A 22,425-nucleotide genomic window follows, 5' to 3' on the forward strand; every position below is an offset into this window, starting at 1 on the left:
TGACCCAAACTGTGGCCAGGATGAAACATTGTTATGACTAAAGCTCACTCTTTTCCAACCCTATAAACAGCAGTCCAAAATGACGCTCTTTTAGCTCTTCTGGTCTGCAGGGGGCTGCAACCAGCAACCTCCTTCTGAGTGGGATGCCTCTCAGAGCCAGTAAACTCTCAAGTTTGCTGTACTCAGAGGATCATGAAATGACAACAAATCCTGAGCTGATACTCTCACTCCTCAAGGCCCAACCCTTCACCTGTTGGGGAGATACAAAGGCATACAGAGTATTTTACTTACCTTAAAGGGAAATTTTTCACGGGTACCTTGCTTGCACTAAGTCTTTATCTCTGTGCACATATGCTATAGCAAATTTGGGAGAAATCCTGCTTTCTTAGATGTTTAATTACCTAGGACATCTAAGTAAGTTAGGCCTGTGTCCTGGGGTGACTGAATGCTCCAGTATCCCCATCATCGTTTTTTCCTGCTCAGAAATGGGTCCTGTAGCTGTAAGCTAGACCCAGAGAGACAGAGAGACTGAAGGCAGGGGTGGGGTGGGGGGTACAAATAAGGTCATGTTCCGAGTTTGCATTCATGACTGGACCTTTGCCCTCAGATACCCCTATACCTGGCTGTGTTTGCCATGCCCACGGGTCTTTGGATCTTGCCTGATGTACTTAAGTACTTTGCAGTTTCCACATTTGTTATTTTTGTAATTAAAGTTTTTATTTTCTGGGCAGAACCATTGTTCCCATCCCTCATTTCACCAGCTCCCTCTGGCCAAGCAAAATAAAGGGGGCACAACAACCTCCAGACTGATAAGCTGAGGTCAGAAGTTGTTTATTTTAAACTGTTTAGCTATTGTTTGGTCTGGGAACACCAGGACTATTACAGGACGTAAAGCAGGGCGTGCACACCTGGCAGTGTGAAAAATGTCTAGATAATATTGGCTTTTGCATTTATGTATTAGCCTATGCATGTTGTTAGTGATTATAAGTATTTAAAAATAGTATCAATCATAACTCTTTTTAGCTGCTTGTTAATACAATATAATATTGTATTTGCGGGGTGCCCCATGGCAGGAAGGAATGATGAATCTGAATCCATGTTCTTAGAAGGCTAATTTATTATTTTATGATATTATATTATATCAAAGCATACTAAACTAAACTATACTAAAGAATACAGAAAGGATACTTACAGAAGGCTAAAAAGATAATAATGAAGACTCATGACTCCTTCCAGAGTCCCGACACAGCTTGGCAGTGATTGGCCAATAAGTCAAAACAATTCACATGAAACCAATGAAACAATCACCAGCTGGATAAACAATCTCCAAACACATTCCACATGTGAGCACAACACAGGAGAAGCAAATGAGATAAGAATTTGTTTCCCTTTTTCTCTGAGGCTTCTCAGCTTCCCAGGAGAAAATCCTGGGTAAAGAGATTTTTCAGAAAATATGACGGCGACGATATAATCTATCAGCTTGAGTATGCACTGTGTTGCTCATAGAAATAGTAGTGTAATTAATATAATATCTATGTGTCACTTATGGAAATAATAGTGTGATGAATGTACTGTGTTATAGACCTTAGCAAAACACAAGATATAAAAAAAATGAAAAGAGTTTTGTGTACCTAAAAACAGTGTAAGGTCATCCACTGACCAACCTATCCAAGTGATAAGATAACCATGACACAAACCAGAGCACCGGAGGACAGTTCAAGAATACCATGTTAAATTTAAGGAGGATATACTAAATCCTTATCAGAGGATGTGAAACAGCAGGATGGAGACACAAGAAGAAATAAAATATATTGACCTGACACACAGGATGTCATGAAGATAAGCTGGAGTGTGAAGTCAAACAAAGGAGTTCCCAAAGCATCAGAGAGTTTGCAAGAACATTTGAATAATGCATGAAACACATGAATATGCATGTATCTCAGCATGTAACAGTATAAAGGTAACATATTGTCGGTGTACACTGGTGTGTTCTTTGGTTGTTGGCCAGGAGCACACCAGTGCAGGAAATATTGTCCTTTTTTTATATTATTACTAAAATAGAAATATAAATATAAGTATAAATATAAGTATAAGTATAAATATAAATATAAATATAAATATAATTGGAATTAAATACCAATATTGCCGGATGGGACGTGCCTGGGCTCGTCTGGCTCTTGCTGCTTGACCAGAGGCGGCAGCTGAGGTGGTTTCACCTCAGAGACACCTTTGACTGGCTGGATGCTGCAGCTGGACGCTTGGGAGAAGTCCAGGCAAGCAGGAGCTCAGGTTTACCTCTGGCGGAAAGGCTTTAGGCGAGATGAAAGAAAGGAGTCGGGTTCTGCCAGAGGATTTCGATCCAGAGCTTTATTCCAGGCACACAGGCCTCTGAATGCAGCAGCAGCTCCAACAGAACCAAGAAACGCGTGGTTGCTGTGTCTTTTAACCCCAGGGAGAGGGGGAGGGAAGGGGTAGAGATCCCACCAACCAGGTAGGGGGGGGGAAGTCTCAGGGGACAAATGACACCTGGATGGCCCAATGTCCCCAGGGCTGAGAGGCATCTTTTGAACTTTGCCAATCACACCATGCCCTTGCTGGAATGCCAAGATTGACGGACAGCTCTCAGCAAGGGGGCAAGGGAGGGGAAAGGAGAGGGTATTGGCACATCTGGGGAAAGAACCGGGATGACTGAAACAGGCTATTATATCACACTGCAACATATATATATATATATATATATATATATATATATATATATATATACACTTTTTTTTTTTTAAATCTCTAAGTGGTGAATTCTGTTCTTCACAATTTGGAGGTTAAACCCATATATACCTCAAGCCTCCGTGGCTCCAGGGGTCCTGGGCGGGAGGTGCCCCGCTTAAAATTACAACAGCCTGCCCAAGCTTTTCCTGCTGCTACAAGAGAGCGCAGGTTAACTCTAGGTTGGTAGGATAAAAAGGACAAAAAGAGAAAGGGGAGCAAAAACTCCCTAAGAAACCGTGGCAACTAATAAACCAGTGCATGAATGTGAAAAACGCCATTCACTTGTGTAAAAAAATTAGAAGTTTAATAGTAATAAAATAGTAATAAAAATAGTAATACAAATTAGGGCAATAAGAATTTGGACAAAGTCAGGACACTAAAAGACAATAAAAAGCAAAGAATTATGGACATCCGGGCTCTTTTGCTCTGCCACATAAACATGCTTTGCTAAATAGGATTAACCCTTAAAAGCAATACCCTATTGTGAAATAAACAGGGCCAGGAGACTTCTTCTCCTTTTTAATGCCTTTATTAAAAGTGATCAGCTCAGGATTGGGCAGCTCGGCAGGGCTGCAGTCTCCAGTCGTCTCCCAGGGCGACTCAGAGGAGGAGAATATGCACAGCTTTGTCCACCAGGAGCAGAGCTGGGGATCAGATCCTCGTGGGGGCCTTTAGGGCCTGCTGATCCCTTCCAGTTGTTGCCCCTCCCAACCCAGTCGGCCTGGTCTCACCGCTGGGGACGACTCCCATAGTCAGGGCGAGAGGCTCCGAAGGTGTTCCGCATTTCTGCAGGCTCAGCACTCGGCTCCTCACGTCCAGACATCACTCCAGTCTCTCAACTCTTATTTGGCTCGTTGTTTTTGGGGTTTTCTCCGTGAGTTTGAGTCGGGGGTCCCACAAAGAATGCTGGTCTTGGAGTCACTTTGCATAACCCCCCCCCACCTTCTCAGGTGTCTTCACTATTCTGGGAAAGGTACAACTTAGCCTCGGGCAAGGCTCTGCTAATACAAAAGGAGCGATTAGCCTCAACGACCGGTGATTACAATAACAAAACACACAGAACTTTGGCAGGGCCAGTGATCTGGCTGCCTTTTTGTAACTTTTTCTCACAAAAAAAATATTAACCGAATTTTTGTTCATAACATATTGTATATTCATATATGCATGATTCAAACATTGCTTTCAAACTAGGAATTTTTCTGTTTATTGTCAACTTCCCCCCCTCATCTTTTAAATCAGTGTTTTGGCTCCTCGAAGTCTGGGAGAAGTCTGGTTCTTCCCGATAAGGAGGCAATATTACTTTTGGGATTTTGGTGTCTTCTTGCTGTTATCTCTATGTGAAGAATTTCTTGATTATCTTATCTATTCCCTGAGCTAGTTACAAAAAGTATCTTACATCACATAGTTTCTATTTTATTATTATGTTATAGCCTAATGTCCTGGTTTAGGGTAAATTTGGGAGAAAACTTCCAAAAGGGGCCTCCCCAGAAAGCCACCTCACACGGCCCCTCCCTCCAACTGGTTCAGAAAAATTTCCTCAGAGATAAGTGGAAAAAACCTGTTTATTTGTCAGGCAAAGCACTCCCTAGCACAAAAAATGAACAGTACCAGATGACAAAACTCTTTCGCCTCTCTGTAGAAATGACAAATTCAGAAAGTCTCTCCTGTGGGTGGTCTCTCTGTTATCAGTCCCTCCGGGGCTGGGAAAGGCCGCTGGCCAGAGTAGGCCCCGATGGCCACAAAGTGCAAGCCCTTGGTGTTTTCCTGGGTCCCAGTCCGGAGCAGGTTCAAACGTTTGCAAAAAAAAAAAAAAAAAAAGGAAAGAAAAACAGTCCAGGGAAAACTTGCACTCCCTCAGCTAGCTAAACTAACTAAAAAACAACGGAGTGCTGTGTTCTGCCCCGTCCATGCCCAGACAATAACAGTGGAGCTCTGTGTTCCAGCAGACTGTGGGGGAGAGTGCCGCTGATAACAAAACTCCATGCTTCTTCTTCTTCTCCCCGCCTTTGCTCTCAGAGCAGGTCTTGAAGGCATAGAATATAATATCCAGCATAAACAGAACAGATAACTGGGGATACAAGCATCATAACATCACCCTAGAGCACCTAAAACCTATATTTACCTCACTACTTAAAAAGATTAATACAGCACTACTTAAAAAATATTAATACAGCATAACTTTCCAACATAACACATATAGTATTCGGTTTAATGTTTGTGAAGAGCCGATCACATAATATGCATTTTTCACAATCCTGCCTCTTTCTTTTTATATATCATTTGGCTTGAGCAATATTTCCTTGTTTTCTAGCCTTCATTATTCACTCATTTTATTCACAAATCAATCTTGCATCTTTGAAAGGGTCTTCTATATTATTTTGTTTCTTTAACACCATAATCCTTTGCACCGTTCTAGATGTAGTCAACTTTTGCACCATGGGCATTGTCACTACTTGCATGCCTTGGACTACACTGGTGATGAGCTGAATGAAACGGGATAAAACAAGGAAGAAATATTAGACCAACTATAGCACATAAAAGGAAGAAGCCTAACTTCTTCCACCATTCTATTCCCAAAACATTATCCCACCAGCTAGTATTTAGCATTGATTCCCACCTTTGAACAGGCACATGGGCAATTTTTCTGGTATCATTGACTATATGCAGGACAGCATCTCCATTGTCATCTATTTTTAAACAACAATCTGATGTACTGACTTTCCCACAGACACCCCCTTCTTCAGCTAATAAATAGTCTAAAGCCAGCTTATTCTGATACACGGCCGCTCTTGTTTGGGCTTGTTGCCTTGATATTAATTCCATTGCCTGACCAGTTCTGTTTGTTATTATCTCTACATCAGCTTGGAGTCTTATAATATGATTTAGCATATAAATTGGGGTCCGATATCCCCAACTCGCATCTTGTGCCCAGGTGGTTGGCCCATATGTTTCCAATATGCGTTCACGGGGCCATTCCTCATCTCCCCATTTTTGGAATCCTCCAATCAAATCTCTTTTATTTCTCTTTAGGTCCTCATAAACTGGTATCCCTAATTGATCTCCATCAGGTCCAGGTAAAAGAAAAAATCCTGGCTGTGTGATTCCCAGAGTACAGCTCCCTTTCCACCGAGAGGGGAGTTTTGGGTGTACTCTTTTTCTACATATCCAAAATAAGTTATCTGGAGCTTTCCAATAACAATTTTTTTGTTGATCTATACTCTCACAAAATTTGGAGATTTCTGGGATGTGAAAGTAAGTATTCTTGCATGTATCATTACATTGAAAAACTCTAATTTTGTTATTATACTTAAAATTTCCTTTTTTTTTTCCCCTGGGTCCAGTACATGGTTGGTTCCTCTGCAATCCACCATATAGAAGTCCCATTACTAACCTTATATCTTTTACAGGCTGCTTTTGCTACTACATGAAGAAACTTTTTCCCCAGTGTGCCAGAGACATTCTTCCCCTATCACTATTGAACTTAAAATCCACCCTTCTGGTCAGTTTTCTCCACTTATACTTGTTTGGTTCCACTTAAGGAGCTCAATTGGGCCTAAGCTGCTGCCTTTCCATGGCCATTCTTCTGACATCAAAGCCCCTCTGAAAACCCAAACCCAACAGCTGGTTATGTTAAGTTCCCTACTTATTCTTTCCCTCAATTCCACAAACAGATTTTTACCCATTCTTAAGATATCTATTTCTCTTTCTAATTGCTATTCAAGTTTCATATACAAATTGTCAAGTGAAATTGGCACAGGTTTAGGTGGTTGTGCTGGCTTAGCCTTTTTGTATATCAATTGCTCTTTTTCCAAATCTTGTGCTTTATTCCCAATAGCGTATGTGAAACAAATCCATCTTTCCCCTTTTGGGCATTGACTTCCCATCCTGTTGCTGCTTGTTCCTAAGTTCTTCGCAATCCAGTATTTTTTTCCCATTGTGCGTGCAATTGCTTAATTTGGATGGGTTATCACAGTGACTGTTGACACAAATGAGAGTAATAAAAAAGAATCCTCAGTTTCTTTCCATATACAGCTTTCGATAACACCTGTGGCATGACTTTGTTGGTATCCCAAAAGGGAAAAGACAACAAATGAGTGACAGAAAAAGGAATAACAGAGGTCCAGTATGGCTTATATGCCCACCTCCCATGCCTGTGGGGTTGCAACCCACAGCAGGTGTATATGATCTTCTTGGTGGCAAATACAGAGGCCAATCTGGTCTTGCCCTCTATTTCCTCGTCACTTTCTCTTAGCTAATTTCCAAGCAAATAGTTTTTGACACTCCTTAACTGTGGTTTCCCACTGTTCCTCAGGTATCTCCCATCCAACAGGCACCAATAATTACCATCCACAAAGCAAAGGTATTATTTCAGTTGTTTTGAGTTCTACCTGGATAGAGGATAGATTTGGCACTCGACACTTCCTACAATGAGGGCGTTGATTTGGTGAAATGCAATACCAATTTTTCCCACAATTTAAACATTTACATTTAACCCAGCTAGCATGCCTGGTATTTGGGTGAATCAAACAGGATATTTGATATGGCACGGATGGAAGTTTTAACTCCTCCTCTTTGTATAAATTACAGGCTAAGGCCAGAATACAAGAGCTCTCTGTCTGAAACATTTCTGATCCTCCTGTTTGGAGTGGAAGTATTCCTCCCCAAGGAGGGTATCAGAGGCGCCTCAGAACTTGTCTAGGAGATACTTGAAACCACTGACATAAGCTCGGTCTTATTTCCCAGTTAGGTGTGATTCTTTGTACATTTCTTAGATCATTTGGGTCTTCCCAGTTCATTACCACCCAGTCCCCATTTAAGAGTCAATTTGGTATCAGCCAGTTTAAATGTTATCATCCACTCCTTAGATTCTTCTACTCTTCCTTTGATTCTGCTGGCATGGATCCACCCTCGTTCACTGGTCTGGATCGCAGCCTCGGTCATCAGCAATACCTGAAAAAGACCTTCCCATTGTGGAGTTAAATATTGTTCTTTCCAGGTTTTTACTAGCACCCACTCCCCTGGATGAATATTATGGATTTTAAAGTCTAAAGGTGTGGTTTGAGGGATTATCCCTTTTAATCACTAGTTTTCAAGAGTTTTTCCAATGGTGTTTTCATATCCTTTAACACTCATTTCCCCTACTTCATAGGTAGCATTTTCATGTTGGGTGGTCAGAAAAGGTAACCCAAACATCATCTCATAAGGTGACACTCCCATGTCTGACCTGGGTTATGTTCGGATCCTCAGTAAGGCTAAAGGTAGGCATTGTACCCATGACATTCGGGTTTCAACTATAATTAGTCAAAGTTCTCTTTAAAGTCTGGTTCATCCTCTCTACCTGGCCCGAACTCTGTGGATGCCATGGCGCGTGTAACTCCCATTTTATCTCCAAGGCTTATTTGTTGCAATCGTTTTGACGTAAAATGCGTTCCTCTGTCTGAGTCTATCCTATTAACCATTCCATAGCTGGGAATAATCTGTTCCAAAAGGGTTTTGCATGCCACATTGGCTGTGGCTTTGACAGTGGGAACTGCTTCCACCCAATGATTTAGATGGTCTGTCATTACTAATAAATACTTGCATCTTTGTACTTGAGGAAGCTCAGTAAAATCTACTTGGATACTTTGAAATGGTCAAAGAGCTAACTCACGACCTCCTAATGTTGTTTTTCACATCACCTTTTCATTCATCTTTTGGCAAGTTATACATCGTTCAGTTACTTGCTTTGCTAATCCAAAAATCCCAAGATGTTGCGGTACGTTGTCATATCCTGTTTTAGACTTCCAGGTCCCTTCCCATGTGTGCCTATACCTCTCTCCCTTCCCCCTCTCCCCCTTGCTGAGTGAGTCCTGTCAATCAGGCTTAACATTCCAGGAAGGTCGTCGTGTGGTTGGTCAAGTTTAAAAGATGCCCCTACGCCCAGAGGTCATTGGCCTGTCTAGGTGTCATCCTCCACTGAGACCCTGCCCCTCCCACCTGTTTGGTAGCTCACCTGTCCTTTCCCTCCTCCTCCCCCGGGAGCTTAAAAGGTCAATCAAGCCATGCGGTTGGGATTCTGTTGGAGCTGTTACTACTATTCAGACCTCTGTAACCATGGAATAAAGCTCTGGATATAACCCTCCGGCAGAATCCATCTCCTTTTCCTCCTCACCGTTCGCCTGAAGCCTTCCTCCTGAGGTAAACGGAGTTCCTACCAAGCCTGGACTTGTTCAGCTGCCCAGTTGCAACCACCAGCAAGCTAAAGGTATCTCTGGGGTGATACACCACAGTTGCCGCCTTTGGCCTAGCAGCAAGGGTCAGACTGGCCCAGGCACAATCTACCTGGTAATATTGGGATTCCTATTCCAATACCAATACACCCATAGTTCTTTTAAAAGTGATTACACAAAGCCTGGGTACCCCAGTGGGTTTCTGATGCATGTCTTCTAATATTCCCTAGTATGTGGTTTATTAAGTAAATGTCTTCCATCAGGAAGTTTCCATTTCCTAGGTTCATCTTGCTCTCCTCCTATCTTGTTTAATTCTTTTTTCTTGGCTTCACTAAACTTTGGAATTTCCAATTTTTCCTTATTTGGGGTCAAAATTAACATAACCCTTTCTGCCCCTTTTTCTGCTGCATCTTTAGCTTCTTGATCTGCCAAATTATTTCCTTTTATTTCTGGGGTCATTCCCTTTTGGTGTCCCTTAATATGTACTACAGCTATCTCTTCAGGTAATTTTATTGCCTCTAAAACCTCTAAAATGAGTCCCTCATGTACTAATTACTTTCCTCTTGAATTAAGTAATCCCCTTTCTTCCCAAATTTTTCCAAAGGTATGTACTACTCCAAAGGCATACCTTGAATCAGTATATATAGTCCCTTTCTTGTGTGCTAAATATTCCAGTGCTCTTTTTAGAGCAAATAATTCACAAGTTTGAGCTGACCAGTTGGAAGGTAATTTTCCTTTTTCAATAGTTTGCATGTTTTTTCCATCAACTACTGCATACCCGGACATACTTTTTACTTGTAGACATCTGGAGGAACCATCCACATAGATTGTTTCCTCTTCTGAAAGGTCTTGTTTGTCAAGATCTTCCTGAACTTTAATTTGGTATTGGATAATTTCTAAACAATTATATATTAGGTTTATATTAGGTTACTTACTGGTTCTCCATATAAGAATTCAGCTGGATTTAAACTTCTGCTTACTTCTAGTGTCAGGTCATAACTGTTTATAAGGATTGCTTCATATTTTAACATACTAGAGTCTGTCAAACATATTTCAACCTTCTGGTTTAAAACATTTCAAACTGCATGGAGGTGTAAACACAATTGGTCACTTCCTGGTTTAAAAAAGCCTAGCACTAGCCCTAGCCCTAGCCCTAGCCCTAGGTCTAACCCTAACCCTAACCCTAACCCTAAACCTAACCATAATGCTAACCTTAACCCTAACCCTAACCCTAACCCTAGGCAGGTAAATCAGCCTAGGGCTACGGATGGTCCCAAGGAAAAAGCGGTGGAGGCAGGAATGTTGTGGAACTTTTGCGCTCCCCTTGGGATGCCTAGCGCAGCTGCAGTGTGCTTTGAGCTCAGGGCTTCCTGGTTTAAGAAAGCCTAAAGCTAGGAAAAACCCTAACCCTAACCCTAGGCAGATAAATCAGCCTAGGGCTACGGATGGTCCCAAGGAAAAAGCGGTAGAGGCAGCCATGTTGTGGCACTTTTGCGCTCCCCTTAGGATGCCTTTCGCAGCGGGAGTGTGCCTGGAGTTTAGGACTTCCTGGTTTAAAAACCCCTAACCCTAGCACAAACTGGAGGCAGGTAAATCAGCCGAGGGTTACGGATTGTCCAAAGGAAAAGGCGGTGGAGGCAGGCATGTTGCGGCACTTTTGCCCTCACCTTGGGATGCCTTTCACAGCTGCAGTGTGCCTGGAGCTCAGGGCTTCCTGGTTCAAAAACCCCTAACCCTAGCCCAAACTGGAGGCAGGTAAATCAGCCTAGGTTTAGGGATGGTCCCAAGGAAAAAGTGGTGGAGGCAGCAATGTTTTGGCACTTTAGCTTTCTCCTTGGGATGCCTTTCACAGCTGCAGTGTTCCTGGAGCTCAGGGCTTCCTGGTTTAAAAGGCCCTGACCCTAGGCGTAACCCTAACCCTGACGCCAGGCAGGTATATCAGCCGGAGATTAAGGATGGTCCCAAAGAAAAAGTGGTGGTGGCAGCCATGTTTTGGCACTTTTGCATTCTTCTTGGGTTGCCATTTGCAGCTTAAGTGTGCCTGGAGTTTAGGGCTGCTTGGTTTAAAAAACCCTAACCCGACCACTAACCCTAGGCATGGAAATCAGCTTAGGGTTAGGGATGGTCCCAAGGAAAAAGCGGTGGAGGCAGCACGTTGTAGCACTCTTGCGCACACCTTGGGATGCCTTTTAAAGCTGCAGTGTTCCTAGAGCTCAGGGCTTCCTGGTTCAAAATACCCTGACCCTAGGCGTAACCCTATCCCTGACACTAGGCAGGTATATCAGCCTGAGGTTAGGCATGGTCCCAAGGAAAAAGTGGTGGAGGCAGCCAGGTTTTGGCATTTTTGCATTTCCCTTGGGATGCCTTTTGCAGCTTCAGTGTGCCTGGAGCTCAGGGCGTCCAGGTTTAAAAAACCCTAACCCTAGGCAAAGGCCTACCCCTAAAGTGAGGCAGGTAAATCAGCCTAAAGTTTGGGATGGGGATGGTCCCAAGGAAAAAGTGGTGGAGGCAGCCATGTTGTGGCACATTTGCATTCCCTGTGGAAAGCCTCTCGCAGCTGCACTGTGCCTGGAGCTCAGGGCGTCCAGGTTTAAGAAACTCTAACCCTAGGCGTAACCCTAACCCTCACCCTAGGAAGGTAAATCAGACTAGGTTTTGTGATGGTTCCAAGGAAAAATCTGTGAAAGCAGCCATGTTGTGGAACTTTGCCCTCCCCTTGGGATGCCTTTCGCAGCTGCAGTGTGCCTGGAGCTCAGGGCTTCCTGGTTTAAAAAAACCTTTCTCTACGTGCAACCTTAAACCTAGAAAGGTAAATCAGCATTGTGTTAGCCATGGTCCAAAGGAAAAAACTGTAGCGGTAGCCATGTTGAGGCACTTTTGCGCTACCCCTTGGATGCCTGTTGCAGCTGCACTGTTCCTTGAGCTCAGGGCTTCCTGGTTTAAAAAACCCTAACCCTAGCCCTAACTGGAGGCAGGAAAATCAGCATAGTTTTCAGGATGGTCCCAAGGAAAAAGCGGTGGAGGCAGGCATGTTGTGAAACTTTTGCGCTCCCCTTGGGATGCCTAGCGCAGCTGCAGTGTGTGTGCAACTCAGGGCTTCCATGTTTAAAAAAGCTTACCCCTAGACGTCACCCTAACCCTAATCGAAGGAAGGTAAACAAACCTAGGGTTAGGGATGGTCGCAAGGAAAAAGAATCTGTCCAGATATTAACCCTTTTGTCCTTGCTCAAATACAGGGCTCTGGTGAGTCCAATCACCTCTGCCTTCTGGGCCGAAGTTCCAGGTAACAAAGCCTTTGCCTCTATTACCTGATCCAATGTTACCACTGCATACCCGGCATAGCAAGTGCCATTCTCGACAAAACTGGATCCATCAGTGTATAGTTCCCATTCAGGGTCTTCCAATGGTTCATCCTTTAGGTCGGGTCTGCTGGCATATACTTGTTCAATTACCTCTACGCAATCGTGCACCAGTCCCCCAGCCTCCTGGTCACTGCGTAAAAATTCTGCTGGATTAACATGATTAGTAGTCCTTATTTCAATATCATCCTGTTCTCTCAGGATGGCCTGGTATTGCAACATTCGACTGGATGATAGCCAGTGACCCTCCTTTTGCTCCAAAATGGCCATGACCATATGGGGAACAAAGACTTTCATTTTTGCCCCCAAAGTCAATTTCCGGGCCTCTTGAATAAGAATTATTGTTGCCGCCACGGCTCGTAAACACGAGGGCCACCCGGAACTTACCGAATCCAGTTGTTTAGAGAAGTATCCCACTGGCCTCTTCCAGGATCCCACCTTCTGGGTGAGGACCCCCAATGCCAGTTTTTGCCTCTCATTCACGTACAACTGGAATTCCTTGGTCAGGTCAGGGAGTCCTAGGGCTGGGGCCTCCTTTAGTGCCTGCTTCAATTCCTGGAAGGCCTTATTTTGCTGTGTTGTCCACTCCAGCCGATGCTGCTTCAAGGCCTCATACAGTGGCTTGGCTAGGAGACCGAAATTCATGATCCACAGTCGACACCATCCCACCATTCCTAGAAAAGATCTCAATTCCTGATGGTTACGAGGCAAAGGAATAGCACATATTGCCTCTATTCGGTTTACTCCCAAACATCTCTGCCCTTGTGTGATCTCACAACCGAGATAAATAACACTATTTTTGACCAATTGAGCTTTTTCCTTAGAAACCCGATACCCTGCTTGGCCCAGCATGTTGAGTAATTTAATTGTTAATTCCACACACATTTCCCTTTCCTTGGTACCCAGAAAAATGTCGTCCACGTACTGCAGGACTACGTACAAGGATGGGGATATTGTTACCTGGGTTATCTTCCATTCCTCCAGCTCCTTGGCCAGTTAACTTCCAAAAATAGTAGGGCTGTTTTTAAATCCCTTTGGGAGTCTCGTCCACGTAAGCTGCTTCTTTCTCCCAGAATCAGGACTCTCCCACTCAAAGGCAAAATATTTCCTACTCTCTACGGCCAGTGGGATGCAGAAGAAGGCATCTTTAAGGTCAATCACTGAGAACCATTTAAACTCCTCTGATACAGATGTTAACAAGGTATAAGGATTAGCAACAACTGGATGTATGTCTTTCACTATTTCATTAATAGCCCTTAAGTCCTGTACCAAACGGTACTTACCATTAGGTTTCTTTACTGGAAAAATTGGAGTATTATACTCCGATTCACATTCCTGTAATATTCCTTGAGCCAAAAATTGTTTAATTAATGGGGCTACTCCCCTCCTTGCCTCAAGCTTCAAGGGGTATTGCTTTACCCTCACTGGTTGGGCCCCTTCCTTTAGTTCCACCTTTACTGGCTGCGCAGCTTTAGATTTTCCGGGGATCCCTGACTCCCATGCCCAGGGTACTACAGCCTGCTCAATTACTTCTGGAATAGGAGAGGCATCCACTTCCTTGATCACAAAAATGCCTGCTATTTGTTCCTCAGGTATTTCCAATTTCACCCTTCCCTCCTCAAATATTTTCACATTAAGTCGGGACAACAGGTCTCTGCCAAGAAGGGGTGTGGGGCAATTTGGCATATACAAAAATTGGTGATCTAATTCCTTCCCCCCAAACCTAAGATTTAAAGGTTGTAAAAATGGTTGTTCCTCTAGCTTCCCTGTTGCCCCCACCACCTGTACCATTGTGTCACTCAAAGGTCCCAATCGTCTATTAAGTACAGAATATGTGGCTCCCGTGTCTACCATAAATTCTTGATCCTTTCCATCTATCTCTAAAACTACCCTCAAATCCCGGTCTAGTCAGCTTTGATTCTGATAGTTTCCCAAAACTAGTGCTTGAGCGACTTCTGCTGGTCCTCCCGTGAATCCTCCCACAGGAGCATTCCCCATTGGACCTGTCCTTAATCCTATGTTTCCCATGCCCATACCTCCTCTAACCGGGCATTCATTTTTCCAGTGTCCCAATTGTCGGCAAAACGCACACTGGTTTGGATCCAACCTCCCCATGTTAGGTGCAAACCCAAATCCTCCCCGACCTCTTGCCAGCCCCCTCTGTTTGCGATTAGCTCCTCCCCGACCTCGACCCCTAATGGGTCTTCCTCCTGCCCCTGTCGGTTGCATTACAGCCAGAATACTAGCTTGTTGTCTTTTTGCAGTTTCTTTTTACCTGTTGTTCTATACCTTCCACGCTACCTCCAACATTTTATCCAAACTTCGAGTGTCCTCTCCTTCCAGCTTTTGTAACTTTTTCCTAAGATCCTCTTGTGATTGCCCCATAAACAACAATGCCAATTGAAGTTTTCCTGATTGATCCTCTACATCTAAATTAGTAAACTTCCGAGCCATGTCTTTTAATCGTTCTAAAAAGGCAGACGGAGACTCATTCTTGTCCTGCTTGACCGAATACAGCTTAGACCAGTTCATAGTCTTAGGTATTCCTGTCCTAATTCCTTCCACCAACAATTCCTGATATCGTTTTACAGCCCTTATTCCTCCCGTAGAGTTTGGGTCCCACCTTGGTTCCTCACTAGGTACCAATTCATCAACTGTTTCATTTAGTTGTCTCAACCGTATCTCCTCACGAGCCTTTTCTCTAGTGGCTCTAATAACCATTTCCTTTTCCGTGGAATCCATTATAGTATCTAATAATACCTGTAAATCATTCCAGTCTGGATTCTGAGTCTTTATTACCATTTTAACCACCCTTGCCACCCTTTCAGGATCCTCCCGATAACTCCCCGCTGATTGCTTCCATATTACCAAATCCCCAGGGGAGAAAGGCACCTTTATAAGTATCCTTTCTCCCTGTGGTCCCACAGCTTCCCTTAACGGCATGATTAACTGTGGCCCCTTCTGCCCCTTCCTCCCCTTGCAAGTCCGCCCTGCTAACGGAGTTCTTTTAACACTCTCATTCTTTTCACCATCACCACCATCACTATCACTCTCACTAGATCCCGTTTTTATAGCTACATCCGCAGGGGGAGCAGGGGGCAGATTAGGAGCAACTGGAGCCCTCGGGCATGCTATACAATAAGACAAATCTTCCTCAGTTGAAGGATGCAAATTACGCTCCTTTCTTTCTTTACCTCTCACACACTCCCTTTCATCAATCACTTCTAAAACCAAAATACGACACTCCTTTTGCCATTCGTCTTTCCGGTGTAAAACAAAGAACAAATCTAAATATGGTATTTCATCCCATTTCTCATTTCTCCTTAAAAATTGCATCAAAGATTCCATTATCCTCAATTCCAGTGTACCATTCACCGGCCATCCCGCTTGCCCACTCTCATATTCAGGCCACCAATGATTACAATAATCTATCATTTTACTTTTATCCAATTCTTGATAATACCCCTCACTTTTCCATCGTTTGAATATACAACCTAATGGTGTATTTCCAGGTATTTTACCATTGGCTTGCACTAAGGTTTTGATAGTTTTAAAAGGCATCATATTACAGCCTTTAATTCCACCTTTAGTCCCAGTAAACCAATACACCTTAAACCAATATACCTTCTCGCCGTCCTTCCCAAAAAAAATACAGGAGGCGAGTTCCGGTCCTGCGTCCTTAGACGTCTTATGGCCGGAGCCTAGGCTTTTTTTACCAACCACCAAATCCAAATCCAATTATCACCTTTTTCCAATATAAAGCACCTTCGGGCTTACCTTGATGCAGTTTGTCCGACAGGCGCGGGGGTCAGGTACGACCGAAGTGCTCGGTGCCGGCTTGGAGTGGATCGAGACGTGGAACCGCCCCGGCTGCCCTCGGAGTCCTGCCGCGGTCGCCAGAAAAACTGTTGCCCGATTGATAAATGACACAAAACTCGGACAAGTTTTGTGGGTGCTTTATTACGGGCCCGGGGAGCTGGGGGGACTCACGTCCCAAAAACCCGAGCCCCCGATTTCACGTATGGGTGCTTCCCTCTTATACATGCGATTCACAACAAAGTCTCCAAGAAACAGTTCCCCTTTCCCTTGCCTAGTCTCCAAGAAAAAATTCCCCATTCCTCTTGCCTAATCACAGACCTCTTGTGATACATTCCTTAGTTCACAAGCAAGATCATAAATCTTCTGCTTATCTTATTCTAAGAGCATTGTATGCTGCCTTCAGACAGGTTAGCATTCTTACTTTCCTGCACTAGTTTAATTATTTATTAAATTCCTAAGACTACCTGCTAGGTTACACGCAAACCCAACACACACACTATCAACAGCTACAAAACTGAAAAACTGCTTTTAACAAACCAATTCACACACAACTCATAACTAAACTATAATTACACATTCTGCTAAATTTCATTTCTTTTCCAACATGATAAACTATACTACTATCTATTTCACACACTCATAGTTTCTAATTCATCCCAAAGTCTTGGAAGCTTTCTTCATGGATGAAGGTTAAAAGCAGTGTTCTCCTGAAGATCAGGACATCTCAGGACAGGCAGAGAAATATTCCCTGTGCCCTGGGTGAATTTTTAAAACCAAAAATCGCAAAGACTCTCTAACTAGTCAAAGTTAGAAAGTGGTATGTTTATTATGTCAGCGGGAGGTACAGGGGGTCATTCCCGAAATGCGTGACCACACCGTACAAGGATTTTTACCTTCTCTCTATTTCCCAAAATAATACATATGCACAACCCCAGCACCTCCCATCCTCGCTTTGTATTAAAATGAGATTATTAGTCTTTTACATGTACACAGTTCTTCTCTCGAATTGGGTCAGTGGTCTTGAATTGGGTGAGTGGTCCCAGGGATGAAGTCAGGAACATCTTCGTCAGGTCTCTGTGACCCTCTGGCACAATCCAAGGCCCCCTGCTTCATGATGGATTGACATAGATTCCAGGTGCTGGGCATTGTTCTACTGGTTTCAGTATGTTCCTATAATGGTTCACTTGCTCCACTTCCTTCTACAAATAAGCTCATAATATAACAATTAGCTTTAGCTTAAGCATCTAATAATAATTAACCTATCCTTGGTATATCTAACTTCAATATGAATTGGTTCTAACCCTCAGCTAAAATCTTAACCCTTTAAAATCATGATTCATGGGTTCCAACAGTGTATCAACCCAGGAACCCTTCCTGATATTTTCTCTTCTCTGTCTGGCTGCAGAGGGGAGCGAGTGGTTTTCATGGGTACCTGGCATCTGGCCAGCATCAACCCATGACAGTATCCTTCTGGACTAAATGTTCAGCATACAGCTAGACACACACACAGTACAATGGGTGGACAATTGGCTGAAGAGTCAGGCTCAAAGAGTTCTAGTAAATGGGGCAACATCTGGCTGGCAGCCAGTCACTTAGTGGTGTTCCACAGGGCTCAATTTTAGAGTCAGTTCTCTTCAATGCTTTTATCAATGACCTGGATGTAGAAATTGAGTACACACTAAGTTTGTTGATGATACTAAATTAAGAGAAGTCAATTCCCTCAAAGGTAGAGAGACCTTACTGAGAGATCTTGATAGATTAGAGTGCTGTGCAATTGCTAGCCTTATGAAATTAAACAAGGACAAATGCCAGATTCCGCACCTGGAATGGTGTTATCCAGGATGTACACATAGACTGGGGGACAAAGGTTGGAGTGCAACCCTGCAGAAAGGTATTGTCTTGGTTTGAAAGACAGATGTCTGCCAAGGAAGGTGGGAACCTCCCTTGTGTGGTATTTCACTAAATAGTTATTTAGTTATTTGCACTGGGTGTTTGGTAATTTGCACTGTTCATATTATTTGTATGCTATCACCACATGGTTATCTCCTCTCTCCCCCCCCCCCATTAGTGTTGGCGGTCTCTTTCTGGTTTACCCCTCCCCTCGCCCCTCCTCGCTTGTATCCCGTTGGCTGTTGCCCCCATCCTCTTCCCCCCTTCCCCTCAGCTCAAAATCACACCCCCCCCCCCCCCCCCCCAGGAGAAGGCAATGCCCTCTTTTCCATCTGAGGAGTCACCTGGACCATGTGGTGTCTCCTATCAAGGAAATAAACTTAGGACATTTGTCCCCACGTGGAGAAGAGCACTTCACGTCTTTTGCCTTTTGTCCTATGTAAGATCGTGTGAGCTGAGGTCCATAGCTAGCCGGATTGGATCCGAACAGCTTACCAGACATGCATTCTGACACCTGTGGAATGGAAAAAATTACTCCCTTCCCTCCAAATTATCATAACTTTGAAATTACAGGACTTTCAGAGTATGGTAAAAGGAATAGCAGTTCTTTACTAGTGTATATATATATGTATAACAAGGAAAGCAAGCATCACCACCAGCAGCAACAACAAACAGAAAAAAAACAGAAACTCAACAACAGCCTTCTCTCAGCTGTCAAGCACTTTCCCCTTTGGTGTAGTTATGGTCACAGTCGGCAGGGATGCTGTTGGCTCCTGATGGGCAGGGTAGGTATTATGATCCCCCTGCGGCTGCAAGGGGGTGCTGTGGCATGAGCTCAACCATCTCTGCCATCTCTCCATGTGAGTAATGGCAGGTGAGCTGGCAGAAGAGATAGAAAAGGGGCTTCCTTTACAAACCCACAGGAGCAGCCAATCCTGGTGCCCCTCTGGATGGAAAAATGGACTATGGCAGGAACCTCAGAGCAGCAAGCTGGAATGGCAGAGGCAAGCAGACCCTGTAGTGGCAAAAACAATGTAGAAGAAACTCTGCAGCCATAGCAGGAGCCGTGGGGGTTTGGGTGGACACAGAAAGTTGAGTTAAAGTGCAGCAAAAAACCTGAAGCAGCAGAAGAAAAGCAGCGAGGCTGGGCAGCGGCAGCTGGAATCCCGCAAACAGCTGTGAGATGCTCCCTAGGAGGGACTCAAGGCTCAGGCTCCTGGGTTTTCCCCTGGGGCTCTAGAGTAGATGGTGAGGGTCCTTCCCAGTGAGGTCAGGTGTTAATAAGGTCCCAGTTCAATAGCTGCTTTTACGAGCAAAGGCTCATCCACAGTAAAGAAGCAGCAAAGGACAGAACTCTGCAGTGGCATTGAATTCTCCCCACAGCAGCAACAGCACCGTCTCCTCCTCTGGTCCCAATAATGAGAGAGAGGAGCAGAGCCCAGCCCCTCACTCCCCAACCAAAATCACGCAGTTTGTCTGCCCTTCCCAAGAGAAAGCCCCTCAGCTAAGAAAGTACAGAGAGCTGCACTCCTCCTCCTCCTCCTTGACTGCATCTTTTGTCTCTCTTAAGTACCATTGTTATCATCTCTTAGGCATTAAAATCTGATATTCTTCACTCTGGGGGCCAATTTCTAAGTTTACCAGGGGCTCTATCTGGTGTCTGATCTCATCCCCCAGAGCGTAGAGCCTCTGACACCCCTAATAATCATCTCCTCTCAGAATCTTCTCCAGGGTGTCCTGTTCTTTCTCAATTGCTTCATCCATTTGTAATTTTTTGCAGGACAGCTTAACGTGCCCTTTTTTGCTGCAGTAATAGCAATACACATAATCTTTTCCATTTACCCAGCTTCCCTTTATTTTCTGCTTCCCCTTTTGGCTCCCTTCTTCCCACTCCTACACTTTCTCTTGCTACTGCCACCACAATTTTTGCTTTTGTTCTGTTCTTCTCCTCAACTCTCCTTAAATAAAGTTTTAGAGCTTCCCTTAACAGATCGTTAATTCCCCTTGCCAGTCTTCCAATTTTTTCTAATTTTCCTCTAATGTCAGGCCAAGCTTTGGTAACAAACTGTACTTTTAATAATACTTGGCCCTCTGGTCAATCAAGATCAATGTTGGAATGTAACTGAAAATTTCATTTTAATCGATCTAGTCATGCTCCCGGGGACTCATTCTTTTCCTGATCCCCATCAAATGCCAATTTGGTATTGCTGCTTTTGGGTACAGATTCTTTTATGCCTCTTATAATTAGAGTTTTTGCTCACCCAGGAGTCCAGTGCAGTTGTCCTTCTCCCAGATCTTTATCCCTGATGATCTTATGAGGCGTATCTCCTCTGGGGAGGAGAGGATATTCATAATAGAATGCAGCTTCCCCCAGGTATATATATTGGGACCCAGGAATTGATCTATTTGCTGTGCTGTCCCAATTGGATGATCTACCAGGCTTACCAGCTCCTTTTTGAATGTTCTTACTTCAGAGGCTGTCAGGGGTGCATTTACAAAACCTATTCGTCCTATCCCCCTACCTAGTGGAACTTCCCTCAGGGGAAACAGCTTGTCAGGATTCATCTCTGGCCTTACACCACTTTTCGATCTGGTATTACCGTAAGAGCCAGCATCTAAAGGGTCATTTGACTGTCTCATGAATTCTTTGCTATCATTGTGGGAGGGTACAGTTGTTAGGTTGGAGGATATATCCAGAGTTTTTTTCTCAGGGAAAGGAGTTGTATTTTGATTTACAGGTTGAGCAAGCGGCAGGTTAGTGGGTGTAGGGGGCAGTGGGGGAAAAGCATCAAGGGGTGGATATATATGAGGGAGTGGAGTTGTTGGAGGTAAAAATTACATGGAGATTCTCTGAGGAGATAGAGGAGAGGTGGGGATCATTGGAGGCGATAAAGGTAGGTTTTGAGAAGCAGGAGTCTGGATATTAAGTGGAGGGGGGGTGGCTTGATAGTTTGGAGGAAGAGTTGGTGGGGCTACATAATCAAGGGGATCCCACCTGTCCTGGGTTGACTATATGATGCTTTTATCCCCAATCATATCATTCTGTTTATGTTGAATAATACGTTTTGCACCTTTAAGAGTGTTCCAGAGAGTGAAGGGGGGGAGAGAAGAAGCGCGCAGTTTGTTTTCAGACACTGTACTCCACTCCTCCACATTCCTTCTCCTGAACTGTGTTGTCTGCGGATGCACAGACAGCAGGACAGAGTTCTTTTTTGCTTTTTAGTTAGTGTTAGCTAGCTGAGGCAAAGAAGTTCCCTGGACTTTTGGTTTTTTTTCTTTTTTTTTGGACCTCTTGAAACCTGCTCTGGACTGAACACCCAGGGGAGCACCGGCAGCTGTGCCTGCGGCCCACCAGGCCAGGCCTGGCCTATGATATTTCCAGCACCGGAGGGACTCACCAGAGACAGAGTGAGCTGAACCGCAACCCGGGGAGGGACTTTCTCAGTTTGTCATCTCTTTTGGAGTGGCAAGGGATTTTATTGTTTGATGTTGTTTTGGTTTTATTGTTTAATAAACAGTTTTTTTCCACCTTTCTCCAAGGAGGTATTTTTTTTCTCCCAGACCAGTTGGGGGGAGGGGCTGATTTGGATCTGTTTTCCCACCGGAGCTCCTGTGGGGAATTCTGCCCCAAATTTGCTCTAAACCTGGACACCGCCTCTTTTGAATAATTCCCTTGTTTTCTTTATCCTTTTCCTCTGATTTCTGCTCTTTATCCTTTTTTAGTATGTATATCTTAGAATTTCCTTCTAAGAATTTGACCCAGGAAGTAACATACTCTACTTCTTCGGAATTAGGGTTTTCTTGGTTACGCACTTGCTGATATAATAAATTACATAATCACTTATCTCTACTTCCATACCAGGGTTACTTTGAAGATTTTTGTTGTAATTTTCTCTTTAGCCAATGTTCCACACAATAATAAATCATCCTCACTTAATCTAACTTTTTAGTTGTTTCCCACTTATTCCAGTCATCCAGTATATCACCAAGGGTGCTACCAGGAGGAATATTCTTATTCTTTTTCCTTGCTCGCTCTCCTCATCTTCTGTGGCTCTGACCCATGGTGACTTTTAAGTTACTGTAAGCTTTCAAGCCGGTAAATAAAACTGCTTACTGTTACTGGCCCTTTTAAAAGTTCTGTCTTACTCTCTTTTTTTTTTTTTTTTTAACTTAAAAGAGAGTTCTCCTCTGAATTTAAATTAGCTACTTTTAATCTCTTTCTGTTTATGCAACAGGTCTCCTTGCCCTCAACAATCAACTTTGGTGTCCCTGGGCACTCTTATCTGGTGTTTTATCTAAGGAGCACTTACTCTTTGGCACTCACACACACATTCTTTCACACCCTCAGGCCTGTTCATTCATACTTCTCTACTTCTGCTTAG

At 43.8% G+C, this 22,425-nt stretch overlaps 1 pseudogene; it reads right to left on the reverse strand.

Annotated features, from left to right (window-relative positions):
• Nucleotides 1–8,063: 8,063 nt before the first annotated feature.
• LOC128941393 (uncharacterized) lies at nucleotides 8,064–13,789 on the reverse strand (annotated as a pseudogene).
• Nucleotides 13,790–22,425: the final 8,636 nt, after the last annotated feature.

Source organism: Melozone crissalis, unplaced genomic scaffold, assembly GCF_028551555.1.
Source record: "Melozone crissalis strain CALT ecotype California unplaced genomic scaffold, PUWL_Pcris_2 ptg000035l_1, whole genome shotgun sequence".
NCBI lineage: Eukaryota > Metazoa > Chordata > Aves > Passeriformes > Passerellidae > Melozone > Melozone crissalis.